This window comes from Marmota monax, unplaced genomic scaffold (genome assembly GCF_021218885.2).
Source record: "Marmota monax isolate L192 unplaced genomic scaffold, Marmota_monax_Labrador192_F-V1.1 WCK01_AAM20220418_F8-fsc00024, whole genome shotgun sequence".
NCBI classification, from domain to species: domain Eukaryota; kingdom Metazoa; phylum Chordata; class Mammalia; order Rodentia; family Sciuridae; genus Marmota; species Marmota monax.
Window position 1 is genome coordinate 27,562,765 of NW_026695224.1, and position 23,323 is coordinate 27,586,087.

General features: G+C 42.2%; 1 protein-coding gene across 2 annotated transcripts in view; it reads right to left on the reverse strand.

Moving 5' to 3' along the window:
- Positions 1–22,968, reverse strand: part of Adamts18 (ADAM metallopeptidase with thrombospondin type 1 motif 18) — a 142,376-nt gene extending 119,408 nt beyond the window's left edge. Inside the window, exon 1 of one of the 2 annotated variants that reach the window (XM_046434986.2) lies at positions 22,834–22,968. The gene's annotated coding sequence lies outside the window, so the exon portion shown is untranslated. Of the gene's footprint in view, positions 1–12,732; positions 13,207–22,833 lie in introns of those variants that run through there. The other variant, XM_058575883.1, reaches the window with a different exon arrangement.
- Positions 22,969–23,323: the final 355 nt, after the last annotated feature.

Sequence of the window (23,323 nt, forward strand, 5' to 3'; positions counted from 1 at the left end):
GCGATACCAGACTTCAAACTATACTACAGAGCAATAGTAACAAAAACAGCATGGTACTGGTACCAAAACAGGCGGGTGGACCAATGGTACAGAATAGAGGACACAGAAACCAATCCACAAAACTACAACTACCTTATATTTGATAAAGGGGCTAAAAGCATGCAATGGAGGAAGGATAGCATCTTCAACAAATGGTGCTGGGAAAACTGGAAATCCATATGCAACAAAATGAAACTGAATCCCTTTCTCTCGCCATGCACAAAAGTTAATTCAAAATGGATCAAGGAGCTTGATATCAAATCAGAGACACGCCGTCTGATAGAAGAAAAAGTTGGCTACGATCTACATACTGTGGGGTCGGGCTCCAAATTCCTCAATAGGACACCCATAGCACAAAAGTTAATAACTAGAATCAACAAATGGGACTTACTCAAACTAAAAAGTTTTTTCTCAGCAAAAGATACAATAAGAGAGGTAAATAGAGAGCCTACATCCTGGGAACAAATCTTTACTCCTCACACTTCAGATAGAGCCCTAATATCCAGAGTATACAAAGAACTCAAAAAATTAGACAATAAGAGAACAAACAACCCAATCAACAAATGGGCCAAGGACCTGAACAGACACTTCTCAGAGGAGGACATACAGTCAATCAACAAGTACATGAAAAAATGCTCACCATCTCTAGCAGTCAGAGAAATGCAAATCAAAACCACCCTAAGATACCATCTCACTCCAGTTAGATTGGCAGCCATTATGAAGTCAAACAACAACAAGTGCTGGCGAGGATGTGGGGAAAAGGGTACACTTGTACATTGCTGGTGGGACTGCAAATTGGTGCAGCCAATTTGGAAAGCAGTATGGAGATTTCTTGGAAAGCTGGGAATGGAGCCACCATTTGACCCAGCTATTCCCCTTCTCGGTCTATTCCCTAAAGACCTAAAAAGAGCATGCTACAGGGACACTGCTACATCTATGTTCATAGCAGCACAATTCACAATAGCTAGACTGTGGAACCAACCTAGATGCCCTTCAATGGATGAATGGATAAAAAAAATGTGGCATTTATACACAATGGAGTATTACTCTGCATTAAAAAATGACAAAATCATAGAATTTACAGGGAAATGGATGGCATTAGAGCAGATTATGCTAAGTGAAGCTAGCCAATCCCTAAAAAACAAATGCCAAATGTCTTCTTTGATATAAGGAGAGTAACTAAGAACAGAGTAGGGTCGAAGAGCAGGAGAAGAAGATTAACATTAAACAGGGATGAGAGGTGGGAGGGAAAGGGAGAGAGAAGGGAAAATGCATGGAAATGGAAGGAGACCCTCAGAGTTATACAAAAGTACATACAAGAGGAAGTGAGGGGAAGGGGAAAATAATATAAGGGGGACAAACGAATGTCAGTAGAGGGAGCAGAGAGAGAAGAGGGGAGGGGAGGGGAGGGGAGGGGAGGGGAGGGGAGGGGGGATAGTAGAGGATAGGAAAGGCAGCAGAACACAACAGACACTAGTATGGCAATATGTAAATCAATGGATGTGTAACTGATGTGATTCTGCAATCTGTATATGGGGTAAAAATGGGAGCTCATAACCCACTTGAATCAAATTGTGAAATATGATATATCAAGAACTATGTAATGTTTTGAACAGCCAACAATAAAAAATTTAAAAAAAAAAAAAAAAAAAAAGAAAGTCAATAATCTTAGGCCTTACAATTATCAAGAATACAAGTAACAATAAATGTTGGTGAGGATATGGGGAAAACGGTGCACTCATACATTGCTGGTGGGACTATAAATTGGTGCAACAACTCTGGAAAGCAGTATGGAGATTCCTCAGAAAACTGGGAATGGAACCACCATTTAAACCAGTTATCCCACTCCTTGGTCTATACCCAAAGGACTTAACATCAGCATACTCTAGTGACATGGCCATATCAATGTTTATAGCAGCTCAATTCACAATAGCTAAGCTATGGAACCAACCTAGGTGGCTTTCAACAGAGGAGTGGATAAAGAAAATGTGGTATATGATACACAATGGTATATTACTTAGCAATAAAAAGAATGAAATTATGAAATTTTCCAGTTAATGGATGGAACTGAAGAATATCATGCTAAGTGAAACAAGCCAATCCCCCCAAACCAAAGGCAGAATGTTCTCTCTGATATGTAGATACTTACACACAATAAGGGGGTGGGATTTGAGGGAAGAATGAAAGTACTTTGGATTAGACAAAGGGGAATGGAGGAAAGGTAGGGGGATGGGAATAGGAAAGACAGTAGAATGAAACAGACATAACTTTCCTATGATCATGTAGGAATCCACTACCAGTGTAACTCCACATCATGTACAACCACAAGAATGGGAAGTTATACTCCATGTACGTATAATACATCAAAATACATTCTAGTGTCATGTATAACTAAAAAGAACAAATAAAAAAATTTAAATATCTCAGGCCTTAGACTAGAGAAACATTTTTTTTTTACTTACTAGCTGACAAGGGAATGAACTGTTCAACTACCTTTTTGCGTGCAACTCTTATTACTATACAACTCTTATGTTTAAAAATTGTCATTACATGTAAAATGATTACTGATTGCTCCTCTTTATCAAGATTTGTGTGATTGTCTCTCAGCTCCTCAGAGTGCCAACCATAAAACAGGTATGCACCAGAAGTTTGTGTTGGCTGTTCCCATACTCCCAAATTTAATGCCCCCTCTTTTCCACAGTTTCTTTGGTAACTTAATAGCTAGATAATAAAAACATAAATTGAGATTCTCCTAGTCTAGTCCATACTTTCCACTGAATAACTAGATAAGCTTTATAAAACTTCCTCCCTCTAATAATATCTAGGAAGATATTAAATAACTAATAAGACATTCCGGATCAAAGGGGCCAAGATTCCAGAAGGAAGAGAACCAAGAGGGGGTGATCTGAGCCATCTACATCACTTCCTCTCAGGCATTCAATGATAAGGACTGAGGAGACTAAAGCAAAGCAGCTGAGTACAGAAAGAAGCCTATGCACAATTTTCTGCTGATTCAACAAAGTAGGAATACAGAAACACGTGTTTGGGGCTACTAAAATATCCAGGAATTGAAGGGCCAATACCCCACAGAGAAGAGAAGCATAAAGTAGTAAGTCCAACAACAGGAAACACTTATCATTTGAGGAATTTGCTACTTCCCAAAATAATACTGGTTCAGAGAAGTCAGGCAGAAAGTGACATCCCCATGTTTGGGGAAACTAACCCAAGATCTTAGCGGTTTCATAAAGAGATAAGAAGAAATGCAAGCTCATTAACCACCAAGGGGAAGAAAAGTGGTAATCGCCCCAGGTCTTCATTTGGGATACCTGAAAGAGTACCTGCTAGGACTATGGGAAAACTGGAAACAGACCAGATTTACAAAGATTAAAAGTTAAGCCTCAAAATCGGTGATAGGATTAATTTGGTCTACTTAGTAGATTCTACACTGATAGAACTGCCTCTAGAAACTAAATGTTCATCTAGACTCTATACATTTTCCCACACGTGATGTTTATCATTTAATTAAAATCACAAGGCATAACAAGAAACAGCACCAAAACCAAAAGAAAACAAATTATAAAGAGATCCACAGGTGATACAAATAGTAGTGTTACTAGCCACAATTTTGGAAGTAATTATCATGTTCTAGAAAGTAAATAGCAAGTGAAAAAAAATCACTAGAAAACCAATATTAATTTTAAAAACAAAATTTCAGAATTGAAGTTATAGTCAATTAACATATTTAACAAAAATACAGACACAGAAGAAGGGAGGATTAATGTTTTAGAAAACAGATCAGTAGAAAATGTGTATGATCCATATTATTTGAAAATATGTATGTAATAAATATGTAACTGGAGTCTCAGAAGAGGAGCTGAGACAATACAAGGCATATACCACATCTGAAAAGTAATTGTTCAAGAATTTAAACTTAAAATAACTTTCAACCATGTATATCCAAGCTGCATTACAAATAATGAGAAGTTTAAGCAAAAACGGAAAAAGATCTAGACACATCATATCAATGTTGCTGCAAACCAAAGAGTTAAAAAGTCTTTAAAACATCCAGAAAAAAAATGTGAAGAAAAATGTAATTTATAGAATTTTACATTTACATAAAATATTCATACAGAATGCCAAAGATGAACTGGGAGATGTTAAAATAACATTATTTATCGAAAGAAACCATTCAAAGGCTGAAAAGGCAAGCGAGAGAAAATAAAATGCATTTATCCAAAAAGATTCCATATCCAGATAATCCAATAGAAAAATGGAAAAAAAAAAAACCTAGATATTTGACAAGAGGATATCCAATTTCCAATCAACATATAAACATATGAAAAAAAAATTGGTCAACGTCAGTGAAACATAAAAACACAATATGATCGACTAAGTCCACTCCAGATTACTTAAAATAGAAAGAAAAAGACAAATATATCAAGTTTGGGCAATGAGGTGGAAGTTGAACTTACATTCAGCTTGTGAGAATGTAAATTGGTAGAACCACTTTGGAAAAACATTTGTCATTTTGTACTGACAACTGAATCTGTACACTTTATGATCCAGGAATTCCATTTCTAGATAAATAGACTCAACAGAAATGAGTACATCTTTGAACCATTAGAACTGCAAAAGGAATATTCACAACAGCATTAACCACAAACAACCCAAATGTCCATCAACAATATAATGGATAAATGCACTGTGGCTATTTGTGCAATAGGATACTTGAGAGAAATGAGAACCAACACATTGTATTCATATCAATATGGACAGATGTCACAAACAGGCATGGATCAAAAGAAGCCAGTCAAACAGGAGCATTCCATTGATTATGTTTATACAAAGTTCAAAAGCAGGCAAACCCATCATCAATGGAAGAGACATGGTGCCGATTATGTTCATGGAGCGGGTAACTGAGAGAAGGCCTCAGGAGTGCCTCTGGGAAGCTGGTGGTCAGTGATATTCTGACCTGGTTACAGGAGGACAGTGGCCCCTTGGTAAAAGTGGAGCTGTGTATCACTGCCTGTGCACCTTTTTGTGCATATGCTATTTTGATCATTTTTAAAAGCAGAAACTGAAACATTCTTTTGAGAGAAGAGGTCTGTATGCAGGATTTCAGAAGCACCTTGTAAAATGAGTGGCACCTTTTAGTCAAACCCTTCAGAATAAAGCTGCACTGCCCAAAGCCCTGTCCTACCCAGACAGACCCCCCCTGAAGAAAGCAGAGATAAGAAAGTCAAAAGTAGCATTTAACAGGGGACTGGCTTATTCCACAGAGTAACAAAAAACTGTTCTCCTAAGCTGATGCGACAGGATAAACAGAATCACAGACAATCTGCCCTCAGTAGCTGACTCGACAGCCAAGGCTGACAGATTTACAATGGAGAACGGAATCCTCAGATAAAAACCCATGTGCTGTGTTTGGGGCTTGATGACCTACAGTATACACTGAAACCCTTAAATCAACAGGTCTGTGGCATTTACGGTGAAGCACTCTGAAGGGTGGCTTCATCAGACAAGCCTCGTCTTGAGTCTGAGCCCAGCTGAAAGGCATGCACTGGTTCCCGTGGCAGGAAAAGCGCCCCACTTCTGCTCAAATAATGGACCTCATTCTTGTGCTTTGGTGGAGGGGAGGGGGAGAACGAAGTGGCACAAATGTATAGAAATGTACATACTCTTCAAGACAAACCAATGCAAGGAAACACTTACCCAATGACTCCTACACCTCTTGCTATTGCTATCGTCACAATAGCAGGATTCTTAGGATGTGTCTGGTTGGATCCAAGCAGTTCACACAATACCACTTTATATATCCATGAAATGTGATGCTTTATCACGGTGTCTCAAACCACTTGACCAAAGCCATGGATAAAAATATGGTACGCACCCATACAGGTCCATAAGGCAAAATTTCACAGATTGCATGAAACACCCCATCTAGATAATATACAATCTGATATTGTGTATTCCATTTATGCTCCTCTATTACTTATCCTTGCTCATGAATGTTGACCATGGCTTTGGCTTACAGCCCAATGATTGGGTGCAATGCAAATTTTGAAAAAATAAATTTTCTATAAAAAAACTTGTTTTAAATGGCTGAGCCAAGCTACTCTTTATTGTTTAACTGATTCTCAAAATCTTCTGTGCATTACGAATCTTCTAGGATGCTAACTGACAGTGCAGGTTCCAAAGTCCCAGTGCAGTGATTATGATTCCATAGGTGGAAACATAGGAATGTGAATCATTATCAAGCGTTCCAAACAAGGCCTACCTAGGCAGGCACACTGGGGATGAGAGTGTGACAGATGCAATCTCATCCCTTCATTTTCAGATGAGGAAACCAAGACCCAAAAAGGGAAATGATTTGCTCACAGAAATGTGTGAGCAAGTGGTGTGAGAAATGTGTGAGCAAGTGGTGCTATATAAAACTTAAACTTGACATGTCAAAGGATGAAGAGTGACCAATAGTACCAGAGGTGCCCCTCCAGAGAAGAGAACCAAACCCAGGACTGAGTATGGGTGGCTGGCAACACCTCCTTCTTTCAGCCAATTTGCAACAGAACATTCTGCACAATGAATCTTTCCAAATCCTTCCTTCTTATCAGCAAACCTCATGGTGCAGTATCACAGGGCAATATTCATATGCCAGGCTTTCAGATATTTCCTGTTTATCCAGCAGTTTTGCAAGACCATCATTTCAAACTGGCTCATTTGTTCCAGTTGAACCCCCTATTTTCCTGCCAAGTTGCCAATGAAGCGTGAATACCCACTGTCTACCCATTTGGGTGAGGAGCTGAAGGGAGCAATCATTCATTGTGACGGCTGACGCTCATCCAGCGCTTGGAACGTCTGGAATACAGCTGCCGTGGCCAGTCTCCACAGGGCATTTCTACCCACTGCCTCTCCTCCTGGGGTCCCCAGAAGAGCCATAGCACTGGCCCCCTTGTATCCATTCTTGATCTCTGCTCAAATGTTAGGTCATGACTGAGATCAGCTTAACAGGAAGGAGCACAATGGATCAGTCCCTCACTAGGGCCCTTCTTCAGGCCACTAGGCTACACTGTTCCTGAGTGTCACCTGGTGGGATACATATGTGGTGAGCTGGAATTTTTACATTTAAAATATTTGATTCCATGAATACATCATTACTGTGAGGTCCATTCCCTCATGACACCAGCCATCTAGTAAAGGAGACAGATTCACTCAAATAAACACATCACTAAAGACACAACCACAGCATGTTACGAAAAGAGATGCCAAGTCGACTTTGCTAAAGAACAGTAAAAAGACCCTATGACAGTTCATTTTATGTCAACTTGATGGGGTCACAGGGTACCCAGACACTTAAGCATTATTCTAGGTGTATCCATAAAAGTGTTTCTGGATGAAATTAACATTTCAATTGGTGGACCCAGTAAAGCAGATGGCCCTTCCCAATGTGGGTGGGCTCCACCCAGTCAGCAAAGGTCTGAGTAACAGAGAATTCGCTCTGTCTTTGAGCTGGTACCTCTGCCATTGCCTGCCTTCTGACTCAGACTAGAATTTACACCATAGGTCCTCCTGGGTCCAAGCTTGCCAGCAACAGATTACAGAACTTCTCGGTCTCTAAAGAGCATGAGCCAATTCTTTATAATAAATCTCTTTACACGCACACATATGAAATGAAGCAATTGGTTCAGTCTCTGGACAATCACGGGCCCTTTCATGATCAACCTACCAGCAAGAATAGAAAGAAAAGGCATATATGGAAGGCAGCTGCTACCATTCCCTCCACTGAGAATGATTTCAGAAAAATAAAGGCTACCTGCTCCTCATTTCAAAAATTTTGAAGAAAAACTCTTGGGAGTGGGGGGGGGTGGGCAGTGCTAAGGAAGCCAGGATTCAATAAGGAGACATAATAATAGCACCAAAGTGTCTGACTCCCTGCTTAGAAAAATGCCACAAGGGGCATCGGGGTGATATATGAAGAAGACCTTCCATGGGACTGATTCCTCCAGTTTCTGGTAGAAGCTGCCTGCTTCAATGAGAATTGCTTCCAGCAAACAAGATCTGCTCAAACAGCCATCAGAGCAGAAATACGAGAAAACTGAACTTTCTGATACATTAAATGGGATGCCACATCAGATACAATATACTTTTGAATGTCCTCTGCTCTGGATTATTCTTGTCACTGAACCTCTCTAATAGAGAGAGAAACTGATAATAGTGTGAACTTAGCTTTTAATTACCGAACCGGAGATCTTTTAAAACTGTATATTGCTTTGCTTCCTAAATGTTATTTGGCATAACGGGGAAGGTTATTGTGAAAACAAAGTATAAAGCCGAGAATCAGTAAGAAGGTTTCCAAAAGGAGAAAAAGTTAATTGAACTAGCAAGTCTGGGCCAAATATAAAAGAAAATACACACACGAATTCTGAAATTTTTCAAAATATATTCTCAGTTATCTTCAAGGGAAATACTTAATTCAGCATCCTTAAGTCTGATTCTTCATCGACGCGTACAATTTCCCATGTAATTGGCGCCTCCAGACCAGAATGCCAACCTGTCCACACCAGAGTATTCAATAGAAAATGGCACAGGCTCTGGAAGTGCTGACGGGAAGAAAAGCAATTTCAGCAAACTAGTCAGTAAAAGGGGTCCCTCTTCTTCCTGTTGGGTGTCTCTGAACTCATTAGTGAACTTCCAGGTAGGAGATGCTACTCTCTCCAAAGCAGCAGCCAGTACTGGGCTCTTGACCCAAGGCTGGTCTGAACCCAACATGATGAGTCTTTGAAGACCCATGCGAAAAACAGAAGTAAAGTATCTCATTGATCATTTTTGCCTTGATTATATTTTTAACATATTGGGTTAAATAAGATTTAAAAAAATACCAACCTAAATTCCAACCATTTCTTTTCCCTTTTTCTTTTTCTTTTTCCCGGTGGCTACCAGAGAGTTTAAACTTAGATATCTTGGTTTGCATACCAGTTCCACTGAACACTGGGCAAAAGGGATGTGGAGTCCTACGCATAGGACTTTATTTGTATTTGATGAAAAGAAAAAAATTTGAAGGGGAGAAATCCCTTCTGTTGTCATTACTTAAAAATAAAAATCTAGGGCTGGGGTTGTGGCTCAGTGGTAGAATGCTTGCCTCACACGCCAAGACCCTGGGTTTGATCCTCAGCACCACATAAAACTAAATAAGTGAAATAAAGGTGTTGTGCCCAACTACAACTAAAAAATAAAAACAAAAATTCATTGCACGCAAAATTAGAACCATTAAAACAAACAAAGACACAAATGAACTTCACATGCATGTTGTACAATGTAATCCACTGATAAGCATTCTTGGTTTACAATATTACCGCACATGTCATCATTCAAACAAATCAAAGAAACCAATTAGAAGTGGTTAGAGTGAGAAGTCATACTCTAAGCCAGCCGTGAAGCCCGTCTCCCACCAACTGCTCACTGCCGGGCATACAACGTGCTCACTCGTATTTACTGCTTTTGAGCCATCTGCAGTTATTGTTGGCAGACATCACAAGAAAAACTGACAAAGGAGTGAATCAACAGAATAGATAATGTAGCCAAGATGCGCTGTTAGGAACACACATCCACAATGCCAGATGCCATAATACTCTGTGCGACAGGCATTGCACCCAATAAAGGTGGGTCCTTGACATGCGTAGGGAGACGGCTCACTACACTGGCCTGTCAGCCACTCTGCTGCTTTCTGTTTCCCTCCTTCCTCTATGAAACAAACGACTCTTTGCAGAAAGTGTCCATAGCTTGTTCACTCCTATTGCAGTTTAGAAACCCAAAGTACTTTAATTCCAGGCACAGCTAGACATCAGGACTGTGATGAGCCTATTCTCAGCTGGCAAGATAGTCACCAGCAACTCTGGCTCATGTCTCCTCTCTTTGTTACCCTCAGGTGTCCCAGAATTTGACCTCGTTGGCTCCGATCCTATTACATGTTTCTCTCTAAACAAATCGCTATAGACAAGGATAGCTGGCCTTCTGACTGGTTACTGTAGAAAGCATGTCACCTGCACCCAGATCCCATGGATATGAGGTTGAGATAGAGACAGGGTAGCTCCCCATGGACTGGGAAAATGATGAGTCACCACTGCCATTTCTGAGTTCCTGACATCCCACATAAAAGAAAATCAATTTATCCTTTTTCTCAGTGAATGAATGAGAAATATCAAGTCCAGGATGGAGTCCAATTTAGAAATGACTTCTTTCTAACTTTCACACATTCATGTAAGAAATGTTTATTGATTGTCTTTTATCTGCCAAGAACTATTAGCGATTAAAAGGACAGCAGAGACAAAGCCCAGACCCTCATTGAGCTGATATTTAAGAGGGGAAGGCAGGACATGCAAAACAATACACAGATCTGGTATGGAGTGATAAATAAATAAATAGCATAAAGAAAAATAAAGCCAGGGAGGGGAATGGGGGGGCAATGCAGGGAACTTCTGCAACCATGACATCTACATGGAGAACTGAAGGAGGCCAAGAAGGAATCCTGGGGAAGAGCATTTGAAGCTCAGTTAGTGAGGCAGAGGCATCTGGGGGTTGAAAGATAATGGGGGCCCCAAGAGCTGAGTGGAGTGTGCAGTGATGGAGGAGATGGGAGGTGAGGTCGAAGACGCCAGATCACAGTGGGCCTTCCTCAGGGCCATAAGAAATATGTCTGGATGTAAATCCAATAGTGGGTGGAGATGAGGAAAGTGAAATAATCAAGACACAGGGTTCCTGCAGCAGGAACCCAGGTGGGAGGTCACAACATGTTCCTTAGCCGTGATGTTAATTTTGCATTGTCCTTACAGTTCATGTTCATGACCTTCACATTGCAATACTGTAGAATTTAGGAAGATCATTTTTATATGCTCATATTCTATCATAGGAGTAAGACACATAAAAGGCTAGAAATAAATGTGTTGGTTTAGAAGGGTCCAGGGTAGCGGGGTAGATGGACGGGATAGAGAAAGAAATAGAGAGAAAAGAAAGGGGAGGAAATGTCATCTGGTTCTTGACAGCTAGGAATGCAAGTCCCAAAGTGACTTTGGCTTTGTTTACCTACTTTATAAAGAGACAGTAATTGATAAAGGCATGAATTGGCGTGCACATACTTTACATAGAGAGATATGAAAAATTGTGCTCTATATGTGTAATAAGAATTGTAATGCATTCCACTGCTGTCGTGTATTTAAAAAAATAAAGTCAATAAAAGATTAAAAAAGAGAGAGACAGTAATTGAGAGGCTATTTCAAATTATGTAAGTACGACGGAACTACTGTTAACAAATGAATCCTTTGAAGAAAGGGATGAGATAGATTAAATGAGGTCGGCTGGTAAGTCTGTGCCTATGGGAGAATTAGATTCCATGTCCTGCATTCCCATTAAACCAGAGTTTCTTTGCTTCCCCAAGCACCATGGCTATTTGAAAAGCAATGTGTAAATAACCCAACCACATGCAGTAGAGAGAAAAGTCTAGCACACCTTTACAATGTACTTAGGCAAGAGACACACCCAGGAAAATGATCATTGCTTAATTCATTCCAAGAAATAGCCATTTCCCCATCCTTATAGATTAAGAGAATACACAGACTATTTCACTTAGGTCTCAGGTGAACTGCAAACCTAGAAATAGAAACCACATTTCTAATCTACATCCATAGGGTTAGATCCCTTTCCTCTAAGACTGCAGGAGTAAATGTTATTATAGGTATATCTGTTTCCTCAGTGATCCAATAATCATCAGTAGTCTGGGTTGGCACGCTATGAAATTCAAAATCAAATACACAGTTTTGATGGATGCCCAGGTGGTTTTTCTGCTGCCCCAATCTACCCCCAGCCCCTAAGTTGCCATTCATGCAGCCTCAGCCTCTTAGTTCCTCAAAGAAAGGTGTGGTAGAGTTGAGTAACCCTCATCCAAAAATCCAAACTGCTCTGTAATCTGAAACTTTTCAAGCACTGATGGGATACTCAAAAAAGTTTTAGACTTTGGAGACCAGACTATTTGGGTTAGGGATGTTCAACCAGTAAAGTCTATGCAAATATTCTAAAATCTGAAACACTCCCGTCTCAAGCATTATGGACAAGGAATACTCAACTTGAACCTGAAATCATTATCCTTAATGTTACTGAAATTAAAAGCATGTATACTCTATGAGAAAAAATAAACTTGAATAGATGCATGTTATTAATGAAGCTGGTTCGTGACTGGGCTAAATCACTAGCTATTAGCTGGTGACCACTATGGCTATGTCTGGAGACACTTTAGGCTGATATAACTGGAGGGGCTACTGGCATCTAATGAATAGAGCTTAGAATATTGCCAAACACCCTGCAATGCAGAGACATGTTCCCCACAAGGAGGAATTATCCATTCTAACTCGTGCATAATGTCCTGTTGAGAAACCCTGTGCCAAACAGAACAACTTCCTAAGCAATTTTTAAAGTGGGCACCTAAGGAAACTTGCTTCTCCTTGGAACCATTTTCATACCTGCCTCATGAGGGAGGGCAAGTGGTTAACCAGATGACTGAAGATGACCATGAACCTGAAAAGGGAAGGGACTCGATAAATACTAAACACCTGCTCCAGAGTAAGCCCCACAGACACTTGGCTTTCTACTGCAGAATCAATGAGTTATCACAAACAAGCAGCACAAAAAACACCCTTATTAACTCACAGTTCTGCCAGTCTGAAGTGTGGGCACCGCATGGATGAGTGCTCGGCTCAGAGTTTCCTAAGGTCAAAGTCAGTGTCTCAGCTAGGCTGCCTCTCTTCATGCAAGCTCTGGGGAAAATTCCACTTCCAAGCTCATTCAGGTTGCTGGCGGAATTCAGTTCCTTTGGGGTACAGGACTGTGGCCCCGTTTACTTGCTGCTGCTAGTCAGAGCCGCTTGGCTCAAGGCTGACCACATTCCTTCTGACATGGACCCTTCCTCTCCACAGCCCACATGGAGACTCTCTCCCATGTTAAGCCCCTCCAGCTACGAGTCTGACTTCTCCTGACTATGAACTAGAGCTGGATTTAAAGGGCTCATGTGATGAGGTCAGACATTCCTGAAACAATCTCCCTATCTCAAGGTGAATTGTAAAATCCCTTCCCAGGAGTACCTAGATCAGCAATGGGTGGAGGTTAAGTATACCAGGGCCAAGACTTGTGGGGACCACCTTAGAATTCTGCCTTCTACATTTTAAAACATTATCTCATGTAATTCTTGCAGCACCCTTTGAGAGTTGCTTGTTTTATTTAATTTCCACTTCACAGGCAAGAAAATTAGATTCTCAGTTTGAATATTTCCCAAAGCTGGGTGAAGGGTACACAGGAACTAGAGTTATTTTTGCAAATTCTTATGACATTGTATTACTTCAGAATACAATGTCATCCAAAAACATACTCTAAAGACTACACCATTAGAAAGTGAGAGAAACTGGTTTCTAAAAATCCCTCTTATTTTAACATACCATCCACCATCTCCAACTACCAGACAAGGCATTTCTAAGGTCACAGTTCCAAAGCCTCCATTTACCTAGACCAGAGGTGCTCAAACTGGGCTGTTTTAGAACTACTTGGGCAGTCTTCAAAAATACAGATGTATGGGCCCCATCCTCAAGCATTCTGTTTTGCTGTATCTGAGCAGGGATCTGAGCATAGGCACCCATGTTCTCTACTGATCGCTGTACTAAGAATCATGTTTCTAGACTTATTTTTCAGTCTTAAGTGACAGAGTTAAACATGCAATATTAAACAGGTCAGTATTTGCTTTACACACAGTGAAAATGCTTCTACAAGACTAGAACCCACCTGACCCAGGTACATTTTATGGATAATAGTGACTGCCAAACCCTGAGATGAGATGCAGAGATGCACATTAGTGTATTGAAAATCAAGAGTGCATCCGAGTACAATCTTCTCTTTGACCTGCATAAAAAAAGATCCACCCAATCCTCGAGGCAAAGAGAAAATTCTGTGCATTATTTATCCATAGAGAAAGTAACTTTGGGTAAGTCTTTATTTGCCTCCTGGAAATGGCAAAGTAAAACAGGAAAGGGAGGTGGGAATTGTAAAAATCACAGGGTGAGCCCAGATGCTAAATGCACTCTGTTGCAGACCTCCGTAAGGCCACAGAGGTAATCTCCTTTACCAGCTTATCTCAATCTCTTTCAAGTGCCTGCTCTCAAATAAGTGTGTGCATATAGTGGACATCTCATAAATTAGTGATGTGCACTATATAATTTATATTAGAAAGCATGCCCTCTTGACTTGTCTGTGGTAATAAGGGCAGATAAAATACTCCAAAGCTCAGTGGCATGAATAAGCAATCAAAAGAATTCTGCTGAGAATGAAATCCTTAGCTACATCAAAGGCATCCCTTCAGGAGAGGCGAGCATGCTGACCAGGCAGGGCTCTCAGCAGACTTGCAGTATGGTATCTGAGTGTATTCTGCCCTGTAATTGGGTAGAAAAACCGTGGGAACAGGCTTTCAAGGGGATAACTTGATGCAACTGTTGAGGAGCTCCTGGGTTTGTGGACAGAGATGTGTATGAAGTCAAAGCAAATATTTTTGGTCACTTAATGTGCAGTGCTATCATTAGGCCTGTTTATATTTGGACTTCAGAAATTAATCAGTACCATACTTTCTTAAATCGTTTACTGCTGATGGTGGGAAACAATGCAATTCCAGCAACACATGTGCTCCTCTGGAGGGAGCTAGTCTAAATCATCCTCTTGGGCTTGTGGAAAATCAGGATGAAATCCCCTCTAGGTAGCTCTGCATGCTATACAACCAAGGTAATGGTGACAGCGAGAGTGAGTGGTACATGTCATAAGCAAGTAAATCTCTGGCCACAGCTCATGTCCTGTATGCTTTTGTCACATAAGCTTTTCACATGGTAAGATATCTTTCTCTCTCTCTCTCTCTCAAAAATGTAGAAATGAATGGAAGAAGAGTCTTATGTATGCATGTTCTTTTCACCAACATCAAAACACTAGAAATAAGCATATAAATCAGAAGGGAATACTATGTAGCAGTTAAAAGAAGCAGACAGATCTATGTCCAATGATAAGAACAAGAAGTTAGATGTTATTTTTAAACTCCCTGCTCCAAAAAGACGGTCCAGAAAAAGCATTGGCTAATGCAATTTACATATATTTTAAACACATATGAGCACAGGTATCCATGCAACAGGACAGGGCAGAAACAAACTCTGGTTTCTAGAAGTTTCAGTGTGGAGCCTAAGGCTGGTGGGCATCTCTTCAGACCTCCCTCTGTGCATGCATCCACCTTGCAAGGAAGAACCAGTTCTGTCTTGTTCTATAGAGGTGAATTCAACGTGGTCTCCTGAGACTGACAGGCAGGCAGATGACAGCTAATAAAGCCCAGAGGCCTGGATACGTGTTCTCAGGTATGAAGTAGCTGACAGAGTATGTGGCTTGTGGCTGAATAAGTCACCTGCCACCACCCAAGGAAATGTCTGAATCATGGCTGGAACTGAGGAGATCCCGCAGCAGAAGGAAGCCAATGAGAGAATGAGGAAGAGGAGGAGGGCACCGGGATGATGGGCACAGCTGGATATCTTGGATCCAGGCTTACAGAAAGCTAGCCAATCAGGTCTAAGGAAGGAAGGAGGGGAGACAAAGGTGGGGGGCAGCCAGGGGGAGGGAGAAGGAAAGAAAGGTGGTAGGAAGGAAAGGCAGGCAGGGAGGGAGGGAATGGGGAGGAGAGGAGAGGAAGGGAAGGAGGAGGAGGAGGAAGGGGAGGAAAGGATGACTTAGAAAATTAGCCTAGAGCCAACCAATCAGTTCAAGGGGGAGCTTTTTCTGGTTGAGATGGAAAAGTCTTATAAAATATAAAGTAGAATGATCTCTGCCTTTTGTTTCCCATTAGCTATCCTGACCCCCAGCATTCATCTGGCTAATGCGAGCCTGTATGTTCACAGTCAGGCTGACGTCAATGATGTACAGTCCATTATGGCAAAAACAAAAAGGCCCCTGAGAAGGTTCTTTGCCAACACCCTTAGGATAAATTCACATTCAGTCACCAGTCACCACTGCCCATTTGGGATCCTTCAGGAAGCTTTTCTTCCCTTTATTAAACATGCACACCCTGGATCTACCTAGGACAGATGGAATTTCCAGAGGTGGGGCCTAAACATATGTATTTTTCAAAGTGCCCAGGTCTTTGTGAAGTGTCTGGAAAAAAATAAAATAAAAATTTTAAAAAACCTACTTTGCGGGCTGCTTTCCTGAGAGGGACAGCCTTATCGGTATGCCACTTGTTACTGACAATATATCTCTTGCATGGAAAAAAAAAAAAACCCTACCTTGCCTTAGACCTTAAATATTGATGTCAACTGGTACTTAAACATTCTAAACACCTACCTCTGTCTTAGCTGAGTCTCCTAACAGCTCCAGTTTTAAAAGCCATAGATTCTCAGTAAATATTAACTCTTATTTTTATCTAGGCTAAAGTTCTTTCCTGCCTGTGGGTGGTAAGGGTTGGCATTAACCAATTTTGAAAACTCCTTTATGGAAGAAGATCTGCAATGATGATGATTATTGCTGAATCCTTTATACTACAGGGCAAGGATCCCTTATCTGAAAGGCTTCAGACCATGGTATGTTGGATGTTTTCTTTTTGGAAATCTTGGCATATGCATAATAGATATCTTGGTGATGGGACTCAACTCAAAACATGAAATTCATTTATGTTTCATGTACACCTTATGGACACAAAGCCTGAAAGTCTTTTTCTACAATATTTTTAGTGTACCTGTGGTTAGACTGTGACCCATGCATGGCATGAGGTCAGGTATAGGTTTTCCACTCATGGTATCATGTTGGCACCCAAAAGTTTTCAGATTGGAGTTCATCCACCATCAGTGTGACTGTTCCAGGCACTATCAAGCGTTCACAGGGAGCGTATTTCTTTCAATCTAACATAAGCCCCATGGAGAGGCACCAGGAGCTTCATCCTACCAGTGAGGAAACTAAGCCCAGAAAGTGTGAACCATCTACCTGGGTGGTGAGTTAATGAGGCCATAGGAGCTGGAACCTCAGTCAGAGCCCACAGACATGGCACCCAGTGATGCATCAAACAGGAATCAATCCAAATGATGGTCTGTATTTTGACCTTCCTCTTGGAATCTCCCTTTCTTCCATCTTATTTCTTCTCAGTTGATAAACTAGTGGTTACTTTCTCACACAAAACCCCCAGCATTCCCACCAGGATGGTTGCCAACCCCCAGGTGTTCTTCTCCTGTTCTTGCTCACAGCCCTGGAAAGCCTGGGGGATGGGGAGAGGGGCATTCAAGGGCCATCTCCTGCCTGACCATCTCCTGGTTCAAAGTCAAGAACAATCAACATGGCATTCCTACTGTTCATCAAGTTAAGTGCTCATCATCAGCCTCCAAAATCTAGCAGAGGGAACAACTATGTCCCCTTACAGATGAGAAAGCTGAGGCGGAGGCACGGGAAGGAGGCCCAGGACTCATGACAAAGAGGCCTGGGAGCAGGATGCATCGGTGGCCCTCCCTGGACTGGCAGGCAGCATGGGGAGGCAGCATGTTCCTTTCAGACTCTCCTGCGAGGCCTTTCAGCCTGGCCAGCACCCCTCTGGTGTCCAGCTCTCTGGCAAGGACCTTAGTTAGTTATTATGTTTTTTGAAGAGTTTAATCTGGCATTTTGCTCAAAGTGTTGTTATAAGCAAATAATTCTCTTTACAAATTATGTCTGAGGAGGACATAGAGGAAAGCAGCCAAAAAAAAACTTTTTTAAAGTCTTTTTACCCTTGATGAATTGAGTAATAGCCTAAGAAAACACCTCTGTTTTGGGTCAGCCTGTGTCCAAAAACATACAAATACAACCCAGTCTAATCCCTAATTTCACGTGATCCTCTCAAGTGACCACGAAGTTCTAAAGGGGTGTATGTAATTCAGCAACCCCTGCGGGCTCACAGGGCCTGCTAAGTGTAGAGCCGTGGACCAAGGTCACTTAACTTCAGCCCTTTTATGAATGGAAATCAGCTTTCTAAAGACAACTTGGCAGGCAAGGACCAGCAACAGGCCACTCAATGACCGAGCTTTCTGAGTCATAAAATACTTTTGAAAAGGAGAGATCAAAGCATCCCCACCGCCTATTGAAATCCAATGGCTTCCAAAGCTCCTTACAGGGACCCAGGTTCTCTGGGGAATGGGTCACTGCAGTTGTAGTCTGAAAAGGCCACTCCTAAAGAAAGATACAATGGGGACATTAGGGCAGCCAGCCATGGAGGAGAAATGCCACTTACGGTTTAATTGTTGGGGACAAAGGACAAAAATAAAGGAAGTGACAAAATTGGATGGCACATCAGGAATCGAGGCTGGATGTGGTACACATTCCACCAGGGCCTCTGATGTGGTACTGGGGCTGGATGACAATCAGAGCGCGTCCCAGACTGGAACATGTGGTCACCGGGGGAACATGTCAGAAACCAATGGAGGGCAAATACACTGAGGCCCAAGAATTGCTCGCTCCTTCATGGTGACATACAGGAAGAACCACGGTATGAGATGGTGACAGATGAAGTATGGCCTGCAAAGGGGAGGGGTCAAGTTAGAACCAGTCCTATCTTTGGGGATTTCACAGAGCCACAGTTAAAGTATGAAATGTGTCACAGTCAAATTTGCTTTCAACGTCAAGTTTCCCGTAAGTTGAAACTCTTATCCCTGAAGCATCCTGCAACAGTTAGAAAGCCACACAAAAGATCCCAGCGTCTCTGCGGGGCTTTTCTTATCGCCAAACTATGAAGAGACGCCCCTCAAAAAAAAGTTTCCATGACCCAGACAATCTGAGAAAAGCCTAAGTTTGAACAGAGTTTCTTTAAAAATATGTTATTTAATGTAACAGTGTTAAAATTGGATTCACGCAGAACTGCTCTGACTTGCTAATATGCTAATGACACTGTAACTCTCCACGAGGTGGCATTTTGGGACTCACGTGACCAGCTCTCCGTTTTCCAGAGGTCATAACCTGTCAGCTCTTTGTTCTGTGGAGCCACAGTTTGGTTCACACTAAAATAGGAACTTCCAGGCCTAAAAGCCCCACAGCATCTTATCCCCCAGCTTGTAGGCTCTGTGCCCAGCCCTCGCATCCATCTTCATGGTAACTGTCCCTCGTGCTCTGCACGTGTCTGGCATCACAGAGGCTGATAAACAGTTGTTGGATGAAAGAAAGATGACTTAATGTCTTTCCAGTAAATTCCAAACACACAACCATTAAGTGCTTCTCCAATGTTACTATGCATCAGAACCATATGGAAATTTTAAAATATGCATTTTTGGTCCCCCCCCCAGCATCACTTGCAGTTGAAGGCCACCACAGTTTTAGCACCTCAAATAAAGCTAGTGGAGTTGACCACACTCTGAAAGTCACTGTTCCAACCCAAAGGATCACCACCACGGTAGAGTATTTTAGAGCAGAGAAATGTCTTAAAGCTCCTAGTACTAAAGAAGAAAGATATAGGTTTGTCGTATTTGAAAACAGGTGAAAAATCCTGAGTTAGCTGTAGTTCAACAGGAAGATGAAGTCCCCCTCCAATGGCATGGGCTTGCAGAAATGACGACCTCACTGCAGTGGTCAGGGGAGGCTGGGTACAGCAGAAAGGCCAGCAGGTTAATCTGTAACCCTGAGATTCTGGGAGAAAGGCTGCAAGTCTCCAGATGCAGTGGGTAGTGGCAGCCTGGAAAAGGTATTCGAAATTTGAAAAAATAATCACCTCCAAATCTAATGTTGGCGGGACTCACTTAGGGAAGTTTGTAACTTCTTTTTTATGAGTTATCTCCAAGGAAGTAACAGCCTATTCAACTCCTGAATAAAGTGAGAACTGTCAGATGGAGAAAGGGGATCCAAGGTGCATTTCAAGAAGACATTACAAACATTGTTAACATAGATTAATTCTGAAGGCAAATTCCCTGATGGAAAAACTCCCACTGAAGTATATACACATACCCGTATGTACAAATATATGCATTTCACTACCATCACCTTCTGCCTTCTCTCATTATCTTCTGGGGTTTCCCTAGCAGTCACCACAATGGCTAGCTTTCCCATGGGCACTTTGCCAGGTCATTTAACGGTGACGTATTATTTTCCTAACACACATGGCATGCACATGAGCAGATGGTTATCACCTCAAGGAATCCCAATGCCAGTGGCCCAGCCCGCCCCCCCTCCCCCTAGAGCTCATTTGCTGGCCATGGAAGTGTAAACTCCTAAGACCCCTCTGAACAGCTGATTGGCAAGACTCCCTAAAGCGGATCGTATGTATATCCTGCGACCCAGGAACCTCATTCTCGGGAGTCTACGCAACAGAACACAGCCACAAGTTCACCAAAAGGCACATTCAAGCATTTTCAGCAGTGTTCTTCCCAACAATCCCCAACAGAAAACACTTTAATAGTTAACATGGGGCCAAGTTTGACAATTAAATGGAAACACTGTACAATCTTCATACCTAGAGAGAGCTTATGGTTCTACTTGTGCAAATTTTTGAAATAAGCACATTAAACTGTTAGAAGTAGGGCAGTGGTGGCCTCTGGTGGGCAGTGAAGGGGACAAGGTGGGTCCTCTGGGGTACTAATATGCCCTGTCTCATCTGGCTGGTGCTTACCTGGGGGTAAACTTTGTGAAAATTGACTAAGCTCAACTCTTCCAATACATGTGTGTTCACCGGTGTCTGGGCTTTGTAATTTGGTGGGGCATAGAGGGATGGATAATGACAATCTCCCCACCGCTGACAAAATGGGGCCTGCCAGTGTCAATGGACTGGATAACCAGAGTCAGATGCCCAGAGGTCACAGTGATCTTAGAACTCATATTACGTGGTTCACCGATGTAAACTGAAACTAAAGCTAAATCTATGCACCTGCCTTATTGAAAAGTAGAGACATCCCAATTTATATCAGCCTTTGACCCAGGCAGATTTGCTGGTTAAAAGATGACGTTTGGAACTCACAGTTAAGTGATCCTTTCTCCGTGTTTAAGAGCGAGTCTCTCCCTGACGAGAAGCAACCTGACATCCCTTAATGAGAGCTAACCTGACATGTCACTCACAGATGGTGGAATGCTGGGAGAACCAAATATGGGGCCACGTTTTACGGGAAAGAGAACAGTGGTGAGCCAGGAGCTGCTGTAGCACCTTCTCCATAAGCCATTCCCTCCCACGACCTTGCGACCCCATCACTCCTTATTCCCATTTCCAAGACAAAGAGACTTAGACACGTACAGGGGTAAGTAACTTGTCTAAGGCCCTACTGCTACGTGCTGGTGTGAGAATTCATGCTCTTCACTGTGAGTATATAGAATGAGTGTTTAAGCCACTACGGAACAGTGGCACACACCTGTCACCACAGAGACTCGGGAGGCTGAGGCAGGAGGATCACAAGTTCGAGGTCAGCCTGGGCTACTAAGACTCTGTCTCAAAATAAAAAGAACTGGGGTAAAGCACCCCTATATCCAATCTTAGCCCCCCCCCCACACACACACACACAAAAGGCACCATAGTGGAGGGCTTAAGCCCCTGAAGATTCTGGAAGAGAATTGTGCAGGCAACACCAAGAACAGCAGGCTCTACACCACAAATCAAACAAAAAATTCCAAGACACATCCAGGCACGTGTGCACATGTGTGTGTGACCATGCTATAACAAGGTCACTAGTGAGCAGTAGCCATTATTTAAATAGATCCAGCTCAGCTGGGAATGGTTAAATCTTTATACTTTCAATAAACCATAGACTATCATGACAATGGTGAGAGTGAACTATTTTATCTGAATTTCAGGTCACACCATGGAAAAAAAGCTGGAAAAATAACAAAGTTTCAACTAGCAAGAACATGGGAGTGACTTGCCTCACACCCACCCCAGCCTCTCCTCTGGCTTCTGCCATGACCCGCCCTGGACATTACCCACGACATCTTCGATGGGCCTTCTCAGCTTCCCTCTCCAGGCCACACCAGAGCAAGAGCATGATCACCACACATCTTTCACACAGACTCTTCTGTCAACTCAACACATTGTTTCAACCCAAGAGACATTTTTAAATTATGCAACACAAAATGAGAGCCCAGAATGCCATATACTGCCTCATATATTTGATTGAATCCTGAGAGGTATCATTTACACCAATATCCCTGGCCTTGTGGTCAACAGATGAGGAATACACAGAGAGAAAATGACACTCGCCTCAAATACTTTGAAATGTCCTGCCTCCCTGGTCACCACCCTTAAGAACACACCATGTCCCATTCTAAAAGGATGTCTTCCGTGAGCAGGACACCACCAATGGATTAAAGAAAACAAAGCACCTGCCTTCAGTGCCGTCGAAGGTTAGGGTTTACCAGGGCTGCTGAATGCAATTTTGCATGGAAATACTGTTTTCCCTTTTCAAAGCAATGTAGACGCATGCAGCTTGTTAGATTTATAGAATGCCTGGTCTCCCAAGACTTCACAAAGCGAATGGCATCCATCAAATTAATTTCCTTGGGAGAGCGTCTCAAACATGGAGAATGAAAAGGCCCAGACCATTAAACATCAAAAGAATGTTCTAAATGGTAATTAAAGTTCTATTATATTTTCTTCTTTCTGAGAGCAGATTAGATTAATTCAATTGAGAATATTATAAGTATCAAAGCTGACAGTGTGAATGTGTGGAGTTGGCTAGAAGAGCACTTCATGTTGCAGACATCTGTTCACTCGAGTTTACAGGACACGAAAGAGGGAGTCGGACTAGACTGGGGTGTACTCACCAAGCCGGCACACGTAGACACAGCGACGGAGGAGGAGCTGTCATTTCTGATAAATCCCTGATAGAAACATCGCTGCACCGCGGGTTCCCGAGTTTCTGAAGCACCGTCTTTTCCGAGTACCTGGACAATAAAGTGACTGCTCAAAATCGCCGAGGGCTTAAGTTCTAAGTGTAGTTCCTGTCCAAATGCTGAAAATCGGTAGTGCAGGAAGCCGCCAGCACTCTGCAGTGATCGTTTATTCCTGCCGTTGTGCAAAATGTCGTGTGAAATATATGACCCGCCCGAGTCCACTTCTACCGGCGTGACAAAGACGTAATCTGCAATGGGAAAAGTTCAGCTGTCAGCACCCAGAGCCCACATTACCAGTGGTCACTCTCCAACAGGCTGGCCAAGAGCAACAGACGGCTCATAGACACCTTCCTTCCTAGTACCACGCACTTAGAGCAAAGAGGCTCCCCAGCAGCTCTGAAGACGGGGACCTGGAGTCCCT